The sequence below is a fragment of the Nicotiana attenuata genome, chromosome 8 (assembly GCF_001879085.1).
Source record: "Nicotiana attenuata strain UT chromosome 8, NIATTr2, whole genome shotgun sequence".
In the NCBI taxonomy this organism is placed as follows: Eukaryota; Viridiplantae; Streptophyta; class Magnoliopsida; order Solanales; family Solanaceae; genus Nicotiana; species Nicotiana attenuata.
In genome coordinates, this window is record NC_031996.1 from 6,670,246 (window position 1) to 6,682,736 (window position 12,491).

The following is a 12,491-nucleotide window of genomic DNA, read 5'->3' on the forward strand; positions in this document are numbered from 1 at the left end:
CATTCTTGAGCAAGACTTGGAGAGAAGGTCAGAATTTGCTTGACAAAATGGCGCAGAATTCGGGATGGACAACTAGGAATGCACCTATCACTCCAGTGGTGCACTTAGTGCCTCTTGATCCTTCTAATACAATGGCTGAAAATATGGCGACTCTCTTGACACAAATGAGCATCCTCACCAAAAAGGTGGAGGAATCAGGGCAGAAGCAGTAGGTACATATAGTAGATACTACCAATGGGGGCTTGTGCACATCTTGCATTAGCCAGCCAATTGGTAATCCTTGGAATGCAGAGCATGATCATCATCATCAGCACCCTGTAGATATGAACTATGTGGCTAACTATGGGGGTCAGAGGCAAGGAAATCAGAATTGGGGTCAGCAGACTCAGCAGCAGTACAGGCCACCTCAGCCACAGTATAACGCCGGAAACATGGGAGGCATGAGACCCCCCAACAACATGGCACCGTATCCTAGACCACAGGGGTACAACAATCAGCAGCAAAGTTACCATCCACCTCAGCAGCAGCAGGGTGGAAGACAGGAAGACGGGTTTGCAAGACTTGAAGCAATGATGCAGCAGGTTATTGGGTCCAATGCTAAGATAAATGAAAGGGTGGATGCACATGATGCAGCTATCAAAAATATTGAGGTACAAGTAGGCCAGATTTCAATGTCACTGAACAATCGTCCTCAAGGGACATTACCTGCAGATACCCAAATCAATCCAAAAGATCAGGGCCCAAAGCAGCTGATGGCGGTGAGTCTCCGTAATGGCAGGGATCTAGATGCAGAGCAAGAGAGAGCTCGAGAAAACATACAGGCTGAGACACTCATTCCAGTGCCCATTGAGCTGGATGAGTCTACGGGATTGACAGAGGTGACAGTCCAGCCCGCACCTGAAGAAGAGAATATGCAGCAGGAGACTGAGAAAGTAGCTGAGCCAGTAGTTGAAATAGTAGCTGAGAAAGAGAAATCCCAAGTGATTGGGAAGAAAAGACCTCCTGCACCATTTCCACAGAGGTTGGCCAAGCATCAAAAGGAGGAGCAGTATAAAAAGTTCTTTGAGATGCTAAAACAAATCCAGGTAAACATTCCATTGATTGAAGCCTTAAAGGAGATGCCTGGATACGCTAAAATGATGAAGGACTTGATGTCTCGGAAGTTTGACTTCCAAGACTTGTCCATAGTGACACTTACTCAGACCTGTAGTGCAGTGGTGTCTAGACCTATTGCTGGAAAGCTATCTGATCCAGGTAGCTTTACAATTCCATGCACTATTGGGGACTTCGCCTTAGCTAAGGCACTCTGTGATTTAGGGGCTAGCATTAATCTTATGCCCCTGGTTATTTATAAGAGGTTGGGCATTGGGAGAGCTAGACCCCACCTCTATGTTGTTGCAGCTGGCCGACAGGACTGTGAAGCGTCCATTTGGGATCCTTGATGATGTGCTTATTCAGGTGGGGAAATTCGTGTTCCCTGCCGATTTTGTAATCTTGGATTGCAAAGTGGATGAAGAAATTCCTATAATCTTAGGACGACCATTCTTGGCCACGGGGAGAGCTCTGATTGACTGTGAGACTAGGGAGCTCAAGATGAGGCTCAACGATGAAGAAATTATATTCAATGTGCAGAAATCTATGAGGCGACCAAGTGAGTTTTCCAATTGTTCTCTTATTGATGCCGTGGATGTAATTGTAGAGTCTGATGATGAGGCGTTGACGGTTGAGGATCCCCTTGCTGCATGCTTGATGAATTTAGATGAAGTGAATGGTGAGGATTTGGCGGAATGGGTGTTGGCATTGGAAGGTAGAGGGTTCTGGGATAGAAGTCTAGAGTTTGAGCCCTTACACTTAGAAAAGAGAGAAACCCCTCCAGCAAAGCCATCCATCGAAGAACCACCTAAGCTGGAACTAAAGCCATTGCCAGCTCACCTCAGGTATGAATTTCTGGGTCCCGACTCCACATTACCTGTTATTATCTCATCTGGTTTGTTAGATGTGCAGGTTCAACAGCTTTTGCAGGTACTAAGGGAGTGCAAAACTGCCATTGGGTGGACCATGGCAGACATCAAGGGGATCAGCCCCGCCTATTGCATGCACAAGATTCTGCTGGAAGAGGGGCACAAACCTTCCAGGGAACATCAGAGGAGGCTGAACCCGAATATGAAGGAAGTGGTGAAGAAGGAAGTGATAAAGTGGTTGGATGCGGGAATCATTTTCCCAATCTCTGACAGTAGCTGGGTTAGCCCAGTTCAATGCGTTCCTAAAAAGGGTGGCATGACGGTTGTGAAGAATGACAACAATGAACTAATCTCAACAAGAACTGTCACAGGCTGGAGAATTTGCATGGATTATCGAAAGTTGAATCTAGCCACCCGGAAAGACCACTTCCCACTTCCCTTCATTGATCAGATGCTGGATAGATTAGCAGGGAGGTCACACTTTTGCTTTCTGGATGGGTACTCAGGGTACAACCAGATCTCTATTGCACCTGAGGACAGAGAGGCGACCTCCTTCACCTGCCCATATGGCATTTATGCCTTCAGGAGGATGCCCTTTGGCCTATGCAATGCACCCGCCACATTCCAACGGTGCATGATGGCCATATTCACTGATATGGTAGAGGATATAATGGAGGTGTTCATGGATGACTTCTCAGTGGTGGGAAATTCATTTGAGGAGTGCCTAATAAATTTGACGCGTGTGCTGAAACGGTGCATCGAGCCAACTTGGTCTGAATTGGGAGAAGTGCCATTTCATGGTACAAGAATGAATAGTCTTGGGGCACCGGGGTGTCANGCCATAAGAAGTTTTCTTGGACATGCCGGTTTCTACCGGAGGTTCATAAAAGACTTCTCCAAAATCGCCAACCCTCTATGTAAGTTGTTAGAGAAAGATCACCCGTTTGTATTTTCTGATGATTGCAGGGTAGCGTTTGAGGAGTTGAAACAGAGGCTGGTCACAACACCCATCATTGTTGCCCCCAACTGGGAGCAATTGTTCGAATTAATGTGTGATGCTAGTGACTACGCAGTGGGGGCAGTGCTGGGCCAGCGGAAAGACAAATTGATGCACCCAATCTATTATGCTAGTAGAACATTGAGCGGGGCCCAGTTGAACTACACAGTGACGGAAAAGGAGATGCTAGCTGTGGTGTTCGCTTTTGACAAGTTCCGGTCCTATCTGATAGGATCCAAGGTAATTGTATACACTGACCATGCAGCTCTTAGGTACTTAATAGAAAAGAAAGAATCTAAGCCACGCCTGATTCGTTGGGTGTTGCTACTGCAAGAATTCGATGTTGAAATACGTGACCGGAAGGGCACTGAGAATCAAGTCGCTGATCATCTATCACGACTTGAGGGAGCTGAAAATGTAGTAGAGGTTGAGGAAATTCTGGAAACATTTCCAGACGAGCAGTTGCTCGCCACCACTCATCAGGAAGCGCCATGGTATGCGGACTTTGCTAATTACCTGGCCAGTGGTATTGTTCCTCACAACCTTTCATCGGTCCAAAGGAAAAGATTTTTTCGTGAAAGCCGCCAGTATTACTGGGATGAACCTTATCTGTTTAAAATATGCCTTGATAATATGATCCGGAGATGCGTCCCCGAGACAGAGCAATTTTCTGTTTTGCAGGCTTATCACACATTGGCGTATGGCGGACACTTTGGGGGAATCAGTACAGCAGCAAAGGTGCTAGAAGCTGGATTTTTTTGGCCAACGGTGTTTAAAGATGCTCACTTATGGGTAAAGGGCTGTAATGAATGTCAACACACAGGGAACATTTCCCGGCGCCACGAGATGCCCATGAACCCAATTCAAGAGGTGGAAGTGTTTGACGTCTGGGGGATAGATTTCATGGGTCCCTTCGTCAGTTCCTATGGCAATAAGTACATTCTTGTTGCTGTAGACTATGTGTCCAAGTGGGTAGAAGCTGCAGCGATGCCCACAAATGATGCAAAAGTAGTGGTTGGGTTTCTAAAGAAGAACATATTCACCCGCTTTGGGACACCACGCGCAATTATCAGCGACGGAGGCACTCACTTCTGCAATAGGGCTTTTGAAAAGTTGTTGGCTAAGTATGATGTGCACCACAAGGTGGCCACTCCGTACCACACGCAGACTAGTGGACAGGTTGAGGTATCCAACAGGGAGATCAAGAGTGTATTGACAAAAACAGTGAATGCCACAAGAACTGATTGGGCAAGGAAGCTAGATGACGCACTCTAGGCTTACAGAACAGCTTTCAAGACACCGATTGGTATGTCACCATACAAGTTGGTGTTTGGGAAGGCCTGTCACCTACCTGTAGAACTTGAGCATAAAGCGTGGTGGGCACTAAAACAGCTAAACTTAGACATGAAAGCTGCGGGCACGTCAAGAGTCACTGAACTGCATGAGCTCGAGGAGTTCCGGTATCTTGCTTTTGAGAGCACAAGGCTGTACAAGGAGAGAATGAAGAGGCTACACGATCAGAACATTGTTGAGAGAAATTTCAAACCTGGGGACATGGTATTGCTCTACAACTCAAGATTGAGGTTGTTCCCGGGTAAGCTTAAGTCACGATGGTCTGGACCATTTCGAGTAGTTGAAGTTTTCCCGTCAGGAGCTGTGGAAGTTGCCATCGAGAATGACTCTCGTACATTTAGAGTCAATGGTCAGCGATTGAAATTATATGTGGGGATGAGCGAGCCTAAGGAAATGTCTGAGCTGCACTTGAATGAACCACAGAGGTCGAGCGAGCCTTAATTTCGCACATCTGAGTCGTGCCGCGACGTTAAATCAGGCGCTGCGTGGGAGGCAACCCATGAAATTGTAAGTGTAAGCTTTTTGTTAAAAAAAAAAAAACCGTCAGGTGCAGAGAAGTGCCCAGACCGCGGTTCCACCGCGACCGCGGTCAGAGCACCTCTCTGTAGTCAGTCCACCGCGTTTGCACCGCGACCGCGGTCAAACCGCGGTGGATTGATATCTCTGAACCTCATCCCCCGCGGTTCTACCGCGACCGCGGCAGAACCGCGGCAGACCCAGACGGGCCCAGGTATGATAAGTCCAAAAAAAAATTTTGTTTTTTTCCCCTTCTTTCTAATTAATACACAACCTACCCACCCAAACCCCTTCTTTCTTCACAAAAACAACCGACACCCAACTCTCCTTCTTTCTCTTCTTCTTCTCTCTTCCTCTCTCCACCAAATAACAAAAAAAAAAAAAAAAAAAACTTCATTCTCTCTCACCCAACCTCCATTCTCATCTTCTCCCAACCTCCACCTCCACCTTCCCCCTCTTCCATCAAGTAAGTTTCTCCTCCCCCCTCTATTTCTTCTTCTTAATTAGTGTAATCTAGTTTTGTGTTAGTTTTAGTAAACCCTAGTTAGGATTAGTGTTCAAGTTTTAATTTTTGCTTTCTTTTATGTTTTCTATTATTGTATTTGATGTTTGTGGGGTTGTTTAGTGCTAATTTGGTTGGGTCTCCATGATACTTTAATTGTGGGGTTTGTTTTTATGACTTGGAGGCCTAGAAAATATTTTTATGGTGTAGTTTGGTGAAAATTTGTGATTTTTTGTACAATTTTGGGGCATTTTTATGCCTAACCTAGGTTGTGCCGGTGTTGTATTGGGTGGATGGCGGTGTTGTAATTGGTGTATGGTGGTGTTGTATTTAACGTGAATCATTTGAGGAAATAAGTGTCGGGTGATGTATGCCGGAAATTGCAAGCAAATTGTGGAGCCTTTGTGGAGGTTGTTGTCCTTGAATACCTTAGTACTGGGGAATGGGCACTGTGTATGAATGAAATAAATGGGGGCAAGTGTATGGTGCCATTAGGTGGTGAAGTCTGAGTACCCACCCCACTGGCACAGGAAGGATATATTTGATGGTTCTTCTGAATTTTCCCAGGTACTATGGCTCCAAAAAGGCAAAGGAGATCGGCAGGTGAGTTGTTACACACTCCTTAGCGGATNCCAATCAGAACTAGCGGAGGACGATTTTCATGCCAAGGCTACGAAGAACTTCATCCATGAGATCTCGCTTGACCGGGCAGCCCTCCGCGTAGAAAAGGCAGAAATGTATGAAGAGATTCGGAGGAGGGAAATGGAATTCTTATTTGATGACCCTGCCCCAGTTAACAAGATGCTTGTTAGGGAGTTTTATGCCAACTGCCCATTGAACTTAAGTAGGGGGGTGATTGTGCGAGGCAAGGTGGTCAGCGCCACAATTCCCATGATTCGCCAGGTGTTGCGGCTGCCTCAGTTCACTAGTTACATTGACTACTACCACGACAGGCCAGGGGTCACATGGGAGGTCATGACTGATATACTCTGTGCAGAGGGAAGACCAACATGGATACGTGACCAAATCACCCTGAACTCCAACTCATTCACACACTTGGCTAAGTGTTGGTTAACTGTCATTTGCAGCCGGTTCCTGCCCTCAAGCAACACAACCGACGTGAACTTCCAGCGTGCACTGTTGACATGGTGCTTCGTGACGAAGAAGGATTTTAATGCGGCAAGGGTAATTAATGATGAAATGGTCCTACGAGGGCCGCTGCTGTCAAAGGGATTCTATTTCCCTTCTTTGGTGACTACACTGTGCCTGCTGAAAAACACCCCCACCAATCCTGCTGATGGAGACTTGCCCCTAGAGCAGCATTCAGAGCCTCAGGCATCAGAGTGGGCCGGGGTACACGTACCACAATTGAGATAGATGATGAGGATGATGATCCGGTTTCTCTTGCACCGTCCAGGAGGTCTGCTGACAATGCCGGGCCATCTCGGCGCCCCCATTCTGGAGCAGGCCTATCCCGCTCACAGTCCTCCCAGCCTATGCTGCGTTCCTTGGAGGAAGAGGTCGCAGATCTCCGCACCTCGGTGGATGGCCTACACACGCGGATGGATGCCATGTCGCAAAGGCAGTCTAGATCTGAGAGCCGGTTTATGGCCTGGTTACGTGCATTGGGGAGAGCGTGCCATGTAGACCCCAGCACCGTCTCCGACTCTGATTGAGTCTCAGGGAAGTCTTCTGACCCTTCTGCTCTTTAATTTATTGATATGACATGGGGACATGCCATGCTTTTAAGTGTGGGGTGGGAGACTTGTTCTGACTATGTGTTGTAATGTATATAGATGTTGTTGTGCTGTAGCAATAGATTGATGTGTTATATATTTGAGGGTGCCTATATTAGGAGTAGCTGACTTGGCCCAACGACGGACACTTGTCGACGGGTCTCTTGAGGGTCAAAGTCGAAACTAATGTAAACTGAAAACAAGTTAGAGGACTCTTCCTGAGGACGGACCACTTGGACAGTAATCTTGAGGGAACTAGTCCATGTAGAATTTTTTTTTTTCTTTTTTTTAATTTTTCTCTTCTAGGTAGTGTAATATTTCCCCCTTGGTTTTTCTTTTGACCACGGTTCTTTTCCAAGGGCTTTTCTTGAACCGGATTAGGTAGATTTTCCTTTTGTAGTTAGGACTAAGATGGGTGAAGGCTAGAATACAACCTCTGATATGCACACTTGCAAATAACTAAAAGGAACTTGAGAGTGTGACGTCTAGTCTCGCTTGTGGACTCGTACATCCATGCCTTAATGTTGCACATCTTGTCTTTCTTGAATGCTCGTATGAATGTGTTGATGAACTGATTCGGAATGAGTTGCATGCTAAGTGAGTGGGAGATATTACTTGCATTCTGTGCTTGCATGCGATACCTAGAACTTGCCCTGTGTGTTTGCAAAGCGAAATAGAAGTTGTTTGGTTTTAGAGATGATTGAGGCATTTCTTTGTGCAACCCTATATAATTGTGAATCCACCAGTATATATTGCCATAGTTAACCCCTTTGAGCCTGAAGCCTGTTCTTTGATAACCCTATAATGACCTAAATCTCTGTGTTGAATAGCTTGATTGTTTGAACCTATACCTCCTAGAAGCGCTTGAATCACTAAAGAACATACAAAAGTCAAAGTGTGGGGTAGTAGGGAGTTAGCGGAAAAAAAAAGGGGAATCAAGAATGAATTGTTTGATTCGTGCGCAGGCATTGGAAAAAAAATGAGACAAAGAAAACAAAATAAGAAAAAAAAAAGAGAAGCCAGTGCACCTAAAGAAAAGTGGGGGTCACACGTGAAACAAAGATGTGGAAGAACGATTGGGTTGAGCATGGAAATTGAAATAAAAGGAGGTATGTATTAAAAGTGCTTAGGGAGGTTAGTCACTATATCCAAATATATCCTACCCGTCCCTTAGCCTACATTACAACCAAATGAAGACCTCTTGATCTTTGACTGAACAGCTCGATTAGTAGAGTAGTACACTAGGGGCAAGCTTATGGTGTGTCTGTGTAGCATATGAATGCTCTTTGCTGAGAGTGAGTGAATTCTTTCTATCCTTGGTTCCTTACTGTCTGAATTTTATGTGTGGGGAACTTCTCTAAGACTTGTGATGTGAGGGCATGTGACTCAGGAAGAAAAAGTAACTCTTCACTTCTGTTAGAGTAACTAAAGTGAGCACGAGTGTGTCATGGCATGAGAGTCTGCATCTGAGGTATGATTGTTGCATTGCTTAGGTTGGTCCTTCGTAATGGCGAGTGTGGCATAAATTGGGGTAATGTATTAAACGGTTAGGCCTAGAAGTGTGGTTTAACTTGCTCGAGGACGAGCAAAGGTTTAAGTGTGGGGTTTTGATAATAGGTGAATTTAACTATAATCACGCCTCAAATAATCACCTTCTTGTATAGTTTGGATGATAAAAGTGATAACAAAATGCTCTTATTAGTTCTTTTCATGATTTGCAGGTGATATATGATCAAGGAAGGCTAGGGAGTATTTTTGGAGTCAAAAAATGAAGAAAAAGAGACCAACTGTGAAATTCCCCAAGGAAACCACGCAAAACAGGCCTGAAGATTCAGAGGACTGGGTTGACCGCGGTTCCACCGCGACCGCGGTGGAAAATAGCTGCGGATAACTTCAGATTCAGAGAAGACATTTGGCCGCGGTTTGACCGCGACCGCGGCAGAACCGCGGCGGAAGCAGAAAACTTCAGGGACGAAAGTGTAAAACACGGGATTTTTAGACCTAAACCCTATTTTAAATACAAGACTTCGCCCAAGAGAGGCATGTATTGAATTTTAGAGTATCTTGGCAAGGAAAACAATTGTGAGAGATCACCCAAAACATCTTTCTTCTTTTCTTTGATTTTTATTGCTAGTTATAATGAATTCTATCTTAGTTTGTTTTCCCATAGCCATGAGTAGCTAAATCCTTTGTCTAAGGCTTTGATGGAACCTATTGGGGGATGAACATCTTGTTTATGTGAATACAAATTGCTAGTTTCAATCTCTATTTGTTCACTTTGTGCTTGTTGTAGTTAATTGACAGGATCCTCAATTAGCTGTGCCTATTTAGTGTGCATAACTTGGAAAAGAGTGCATATTTAGGTTATTGTTGAACAACACCACTCCAAAAGTATAAGAGGAATCTATAATTGCGGGTTTAAAGGCGGGATTAGGGATAACGAAGCCTTGGGTGTAATATAAAGTGAATTGTGCTAAATAAAGTAAGCTAGTGTATCTCAGGAGAGTGCAACTAGTATATTACTGTAATTACTCGGGAGAGATTTACGGTAAGATGAGCGTTCATGATTAATAGAGATGTATTGGTAAATTTGTATGAGCATAAACAGAAGGGATTCTTTCAATAGGGGAAATCATTGCCTTAGCTTCTTCTCATCATTGTTTACAACCTTAGCATTTTAATTTACAGCTGTTTGATTTACTTGCAATCGTAGTTAGTAAAGCAACCTTCAACTGTGATTCAAACATCTGGAAAAACTGGTTCTGAAGAGTTTAGTGGGTCTAAAGATAGTGATTGATAGGTTAACTCTCTGTGGATTCGACCCTGGGCGTAATACTCGGGTTATATTTGCAACGTCCGCAGAGTCCTTTTTATAAGGCATAGTTGGGCGTGACCAAAATTCTTATTGAATTTTGGGATGATTTACAATGGGGTAAGACCCCTCTATTTATAGGGAAAAAATGACTTAGTCACAAAGTAAAACTCTCTACAAGATAGACATTCACTCCAAATAGAATTCTATTCTTAACAATTTTTTTATAATTGAATTTATCCATTTAATAGAGTTTGTTTTTAAATTTTAGGGAAGGACAAAATGATCAATCAGTTTTAGATGGGTATTTTCGTAAATCAACTTTGACTTCGTGACTTCAACTTATAATATAGTATGATTTGACTAATTTTGAAGCTAAATTAAATTAAATAAATTTAATATTTTAAATTTTGAATTGAAATACTTAAAAACTATACACAAATTACTATAAGTTGTAAATCTTTTTATGTCAATACGATGACAAATTATATTTTAAAATATTGATTAAAGTTCACATAGTTTGAATCTCGAGAACCAAAAATTTCAAACAAATTAGAATGAATGAGTCGTAACCTTTTGTTATAACGGGGACGGATCCAACAGTTCGACTATGGGTTCAATTGAATCCATAGCTGTATTCATAGACATGAATTTTCAGTGTAAATTTAACTAAAATTGCTGAAATTGAGCTATGAACCCACAACTCAAATAAGGTAATGGGTTTAAGTGCTTAAAATCGAAATCTTGAAGCGATATAATTAAAATTCTAGATCCGTCTTTGGTTATAATTTTGATGTTCCGGCTAACTTACATGCAACTCAATTATTTCCCTGATATTGCTATTTTCCACCCGCACAATTTAGTGACGGATAAACATATGGAAAGAGAAGTTTTTTGGTCTCTACTACAAATGAATCTCCTTCCAAATGAGTCCCAAATGAAAAGGAGCATTAAACTAATTAAGGAGTAAAGTTACTTTCCTCCATAAATTTTTTTTGGTTTCTCATCCGGTGTTCAGTGTCAGGTACCCGCATTGAGACCCGAAATAAACCTAACTTCGCGGTAGGAAGTCACACATTGGAGGTAAAGCGCTCCCTAATAAAGGTCAGATTTGCGTGGAGAAGTCCCACATTGGGGGGTAAGGCACTCCGTAACAAAAGGCGATTCTGTACCCAGAGCTCAAACCCAAGACCTCTGGTTAAGGATGAAGGAGTACTTACCACTCCACCATAATCCTTATTGGTACTTTCCTCATGAATTATGCAAGAGCTTGTAGCAGAATCAAAATATATTAATAATCGATATAGTTTTGGATGTGATATATCAATCTTTTTAAAATATAACATTTACATACTTACAAACTTGTACATAAGAAATTTTTATATTATTCATAAATTTTTATAATTCAAATTATTCAACAAGTATTTAAAAGTAGCTAGTAAAGAAAAACTTTTTAATTTCTCAAATAGAATTGCATCTGCTAGTTGTTTCCTTAGTATAATTGAATTTGTGAGTCGTTGATTTTAGTTTTGTCTTCGAGCAAGAACATTTGAATTTTCCAATTGTCTGTTTCATTTCGATCAAATATATTTTTTTAGCGGTTTATTTATCACTTGAATAATAGCACAACGAAACATTAGACGATCCTAGTTGATAAAAAGAGGATCCGTTAAAGAGTTTATGTGTCTCAGTAGGAAATAATCTAATCTTTTCTAGTACCAGTATAATATGAAAGAATCCTTTAGAATTTCTTAGAATATGAATGAGATCAAAAACCTCTGCCGAGGATTGAGTAGAAGAGAGATACTTGAGAGAGAATCGTCTTGGACCAGTGAAGATTGGAATTGAGCTGCTTAAAGCCCAACAAAATAAATGAAATCGATGAGAGGCTAGAAACAACAAGCACCAGTGGTCTAGTGGTAGAATAGTACCCTGCCACGGTACAGACCCGGGTTCGATTCCCGGCTGGTGCATCCATTTGGGTATGCTGTGATGAATACTTGCGCTCAATGCGGTGGTTTGGGTCTCCGCACATGTCCTATGGACAAAAGCCTGCGCATCTGAGCTTTCCCAATTTTCTTTTCTTTATTCAAATTATTGTTTGGGATTATTAGTCTATTAACTTTTATTAGGGGTTCTAACATTCCTCAAAAAGTAAACTGCATACTAACAACCAAGTTATACATGAGATTCAAACCTACAAGCTAAGCAATTTTTAAGCTACATTTGTGGCTACACTAGAACCTTCCCCTATATCAATCTCAGTGCACAGCTCCTGCTATGCGCAGACTCGGTCCGAGAGAGGGTCGGACCACAAGGGACTATGTACGTAGCCTTACCCTGCATTTTTGCAAGAGGTTGTTTTCACGGCTTTAATCCGTGACCTCCTGATCACATGACAACAACTTTACGAGTTACGCCAGCGCTCCCCTTCAATTTAACTACTTATATAAACAGAAAAAAATGTTTATACTCTTTTGCATAGTATCTTTCTTAACCGACAAAGCGTATTCAGTTGAACCCCTTCAAACAATGTAGCTTCGTTCAAAAGGGAACAAGAAAAACCAAGCATATATGCTAAGAAAAGAGAATATGTGTTCAACTATGGGTTCAA

The 12,491-nt window shown here is 42.7% G+C and overlaps 1 non-coding gene across 1 annotated transcript; it reads left to right on the top strand.

Annotated features, from left to right (window-relative positions):
• On the top strand, positions 11,780-11,850 carry TRNAG-GCC. Its single transcript has one exon. It is a non-coding gene; the product is annotated as a tRNA-Gly (tRNA).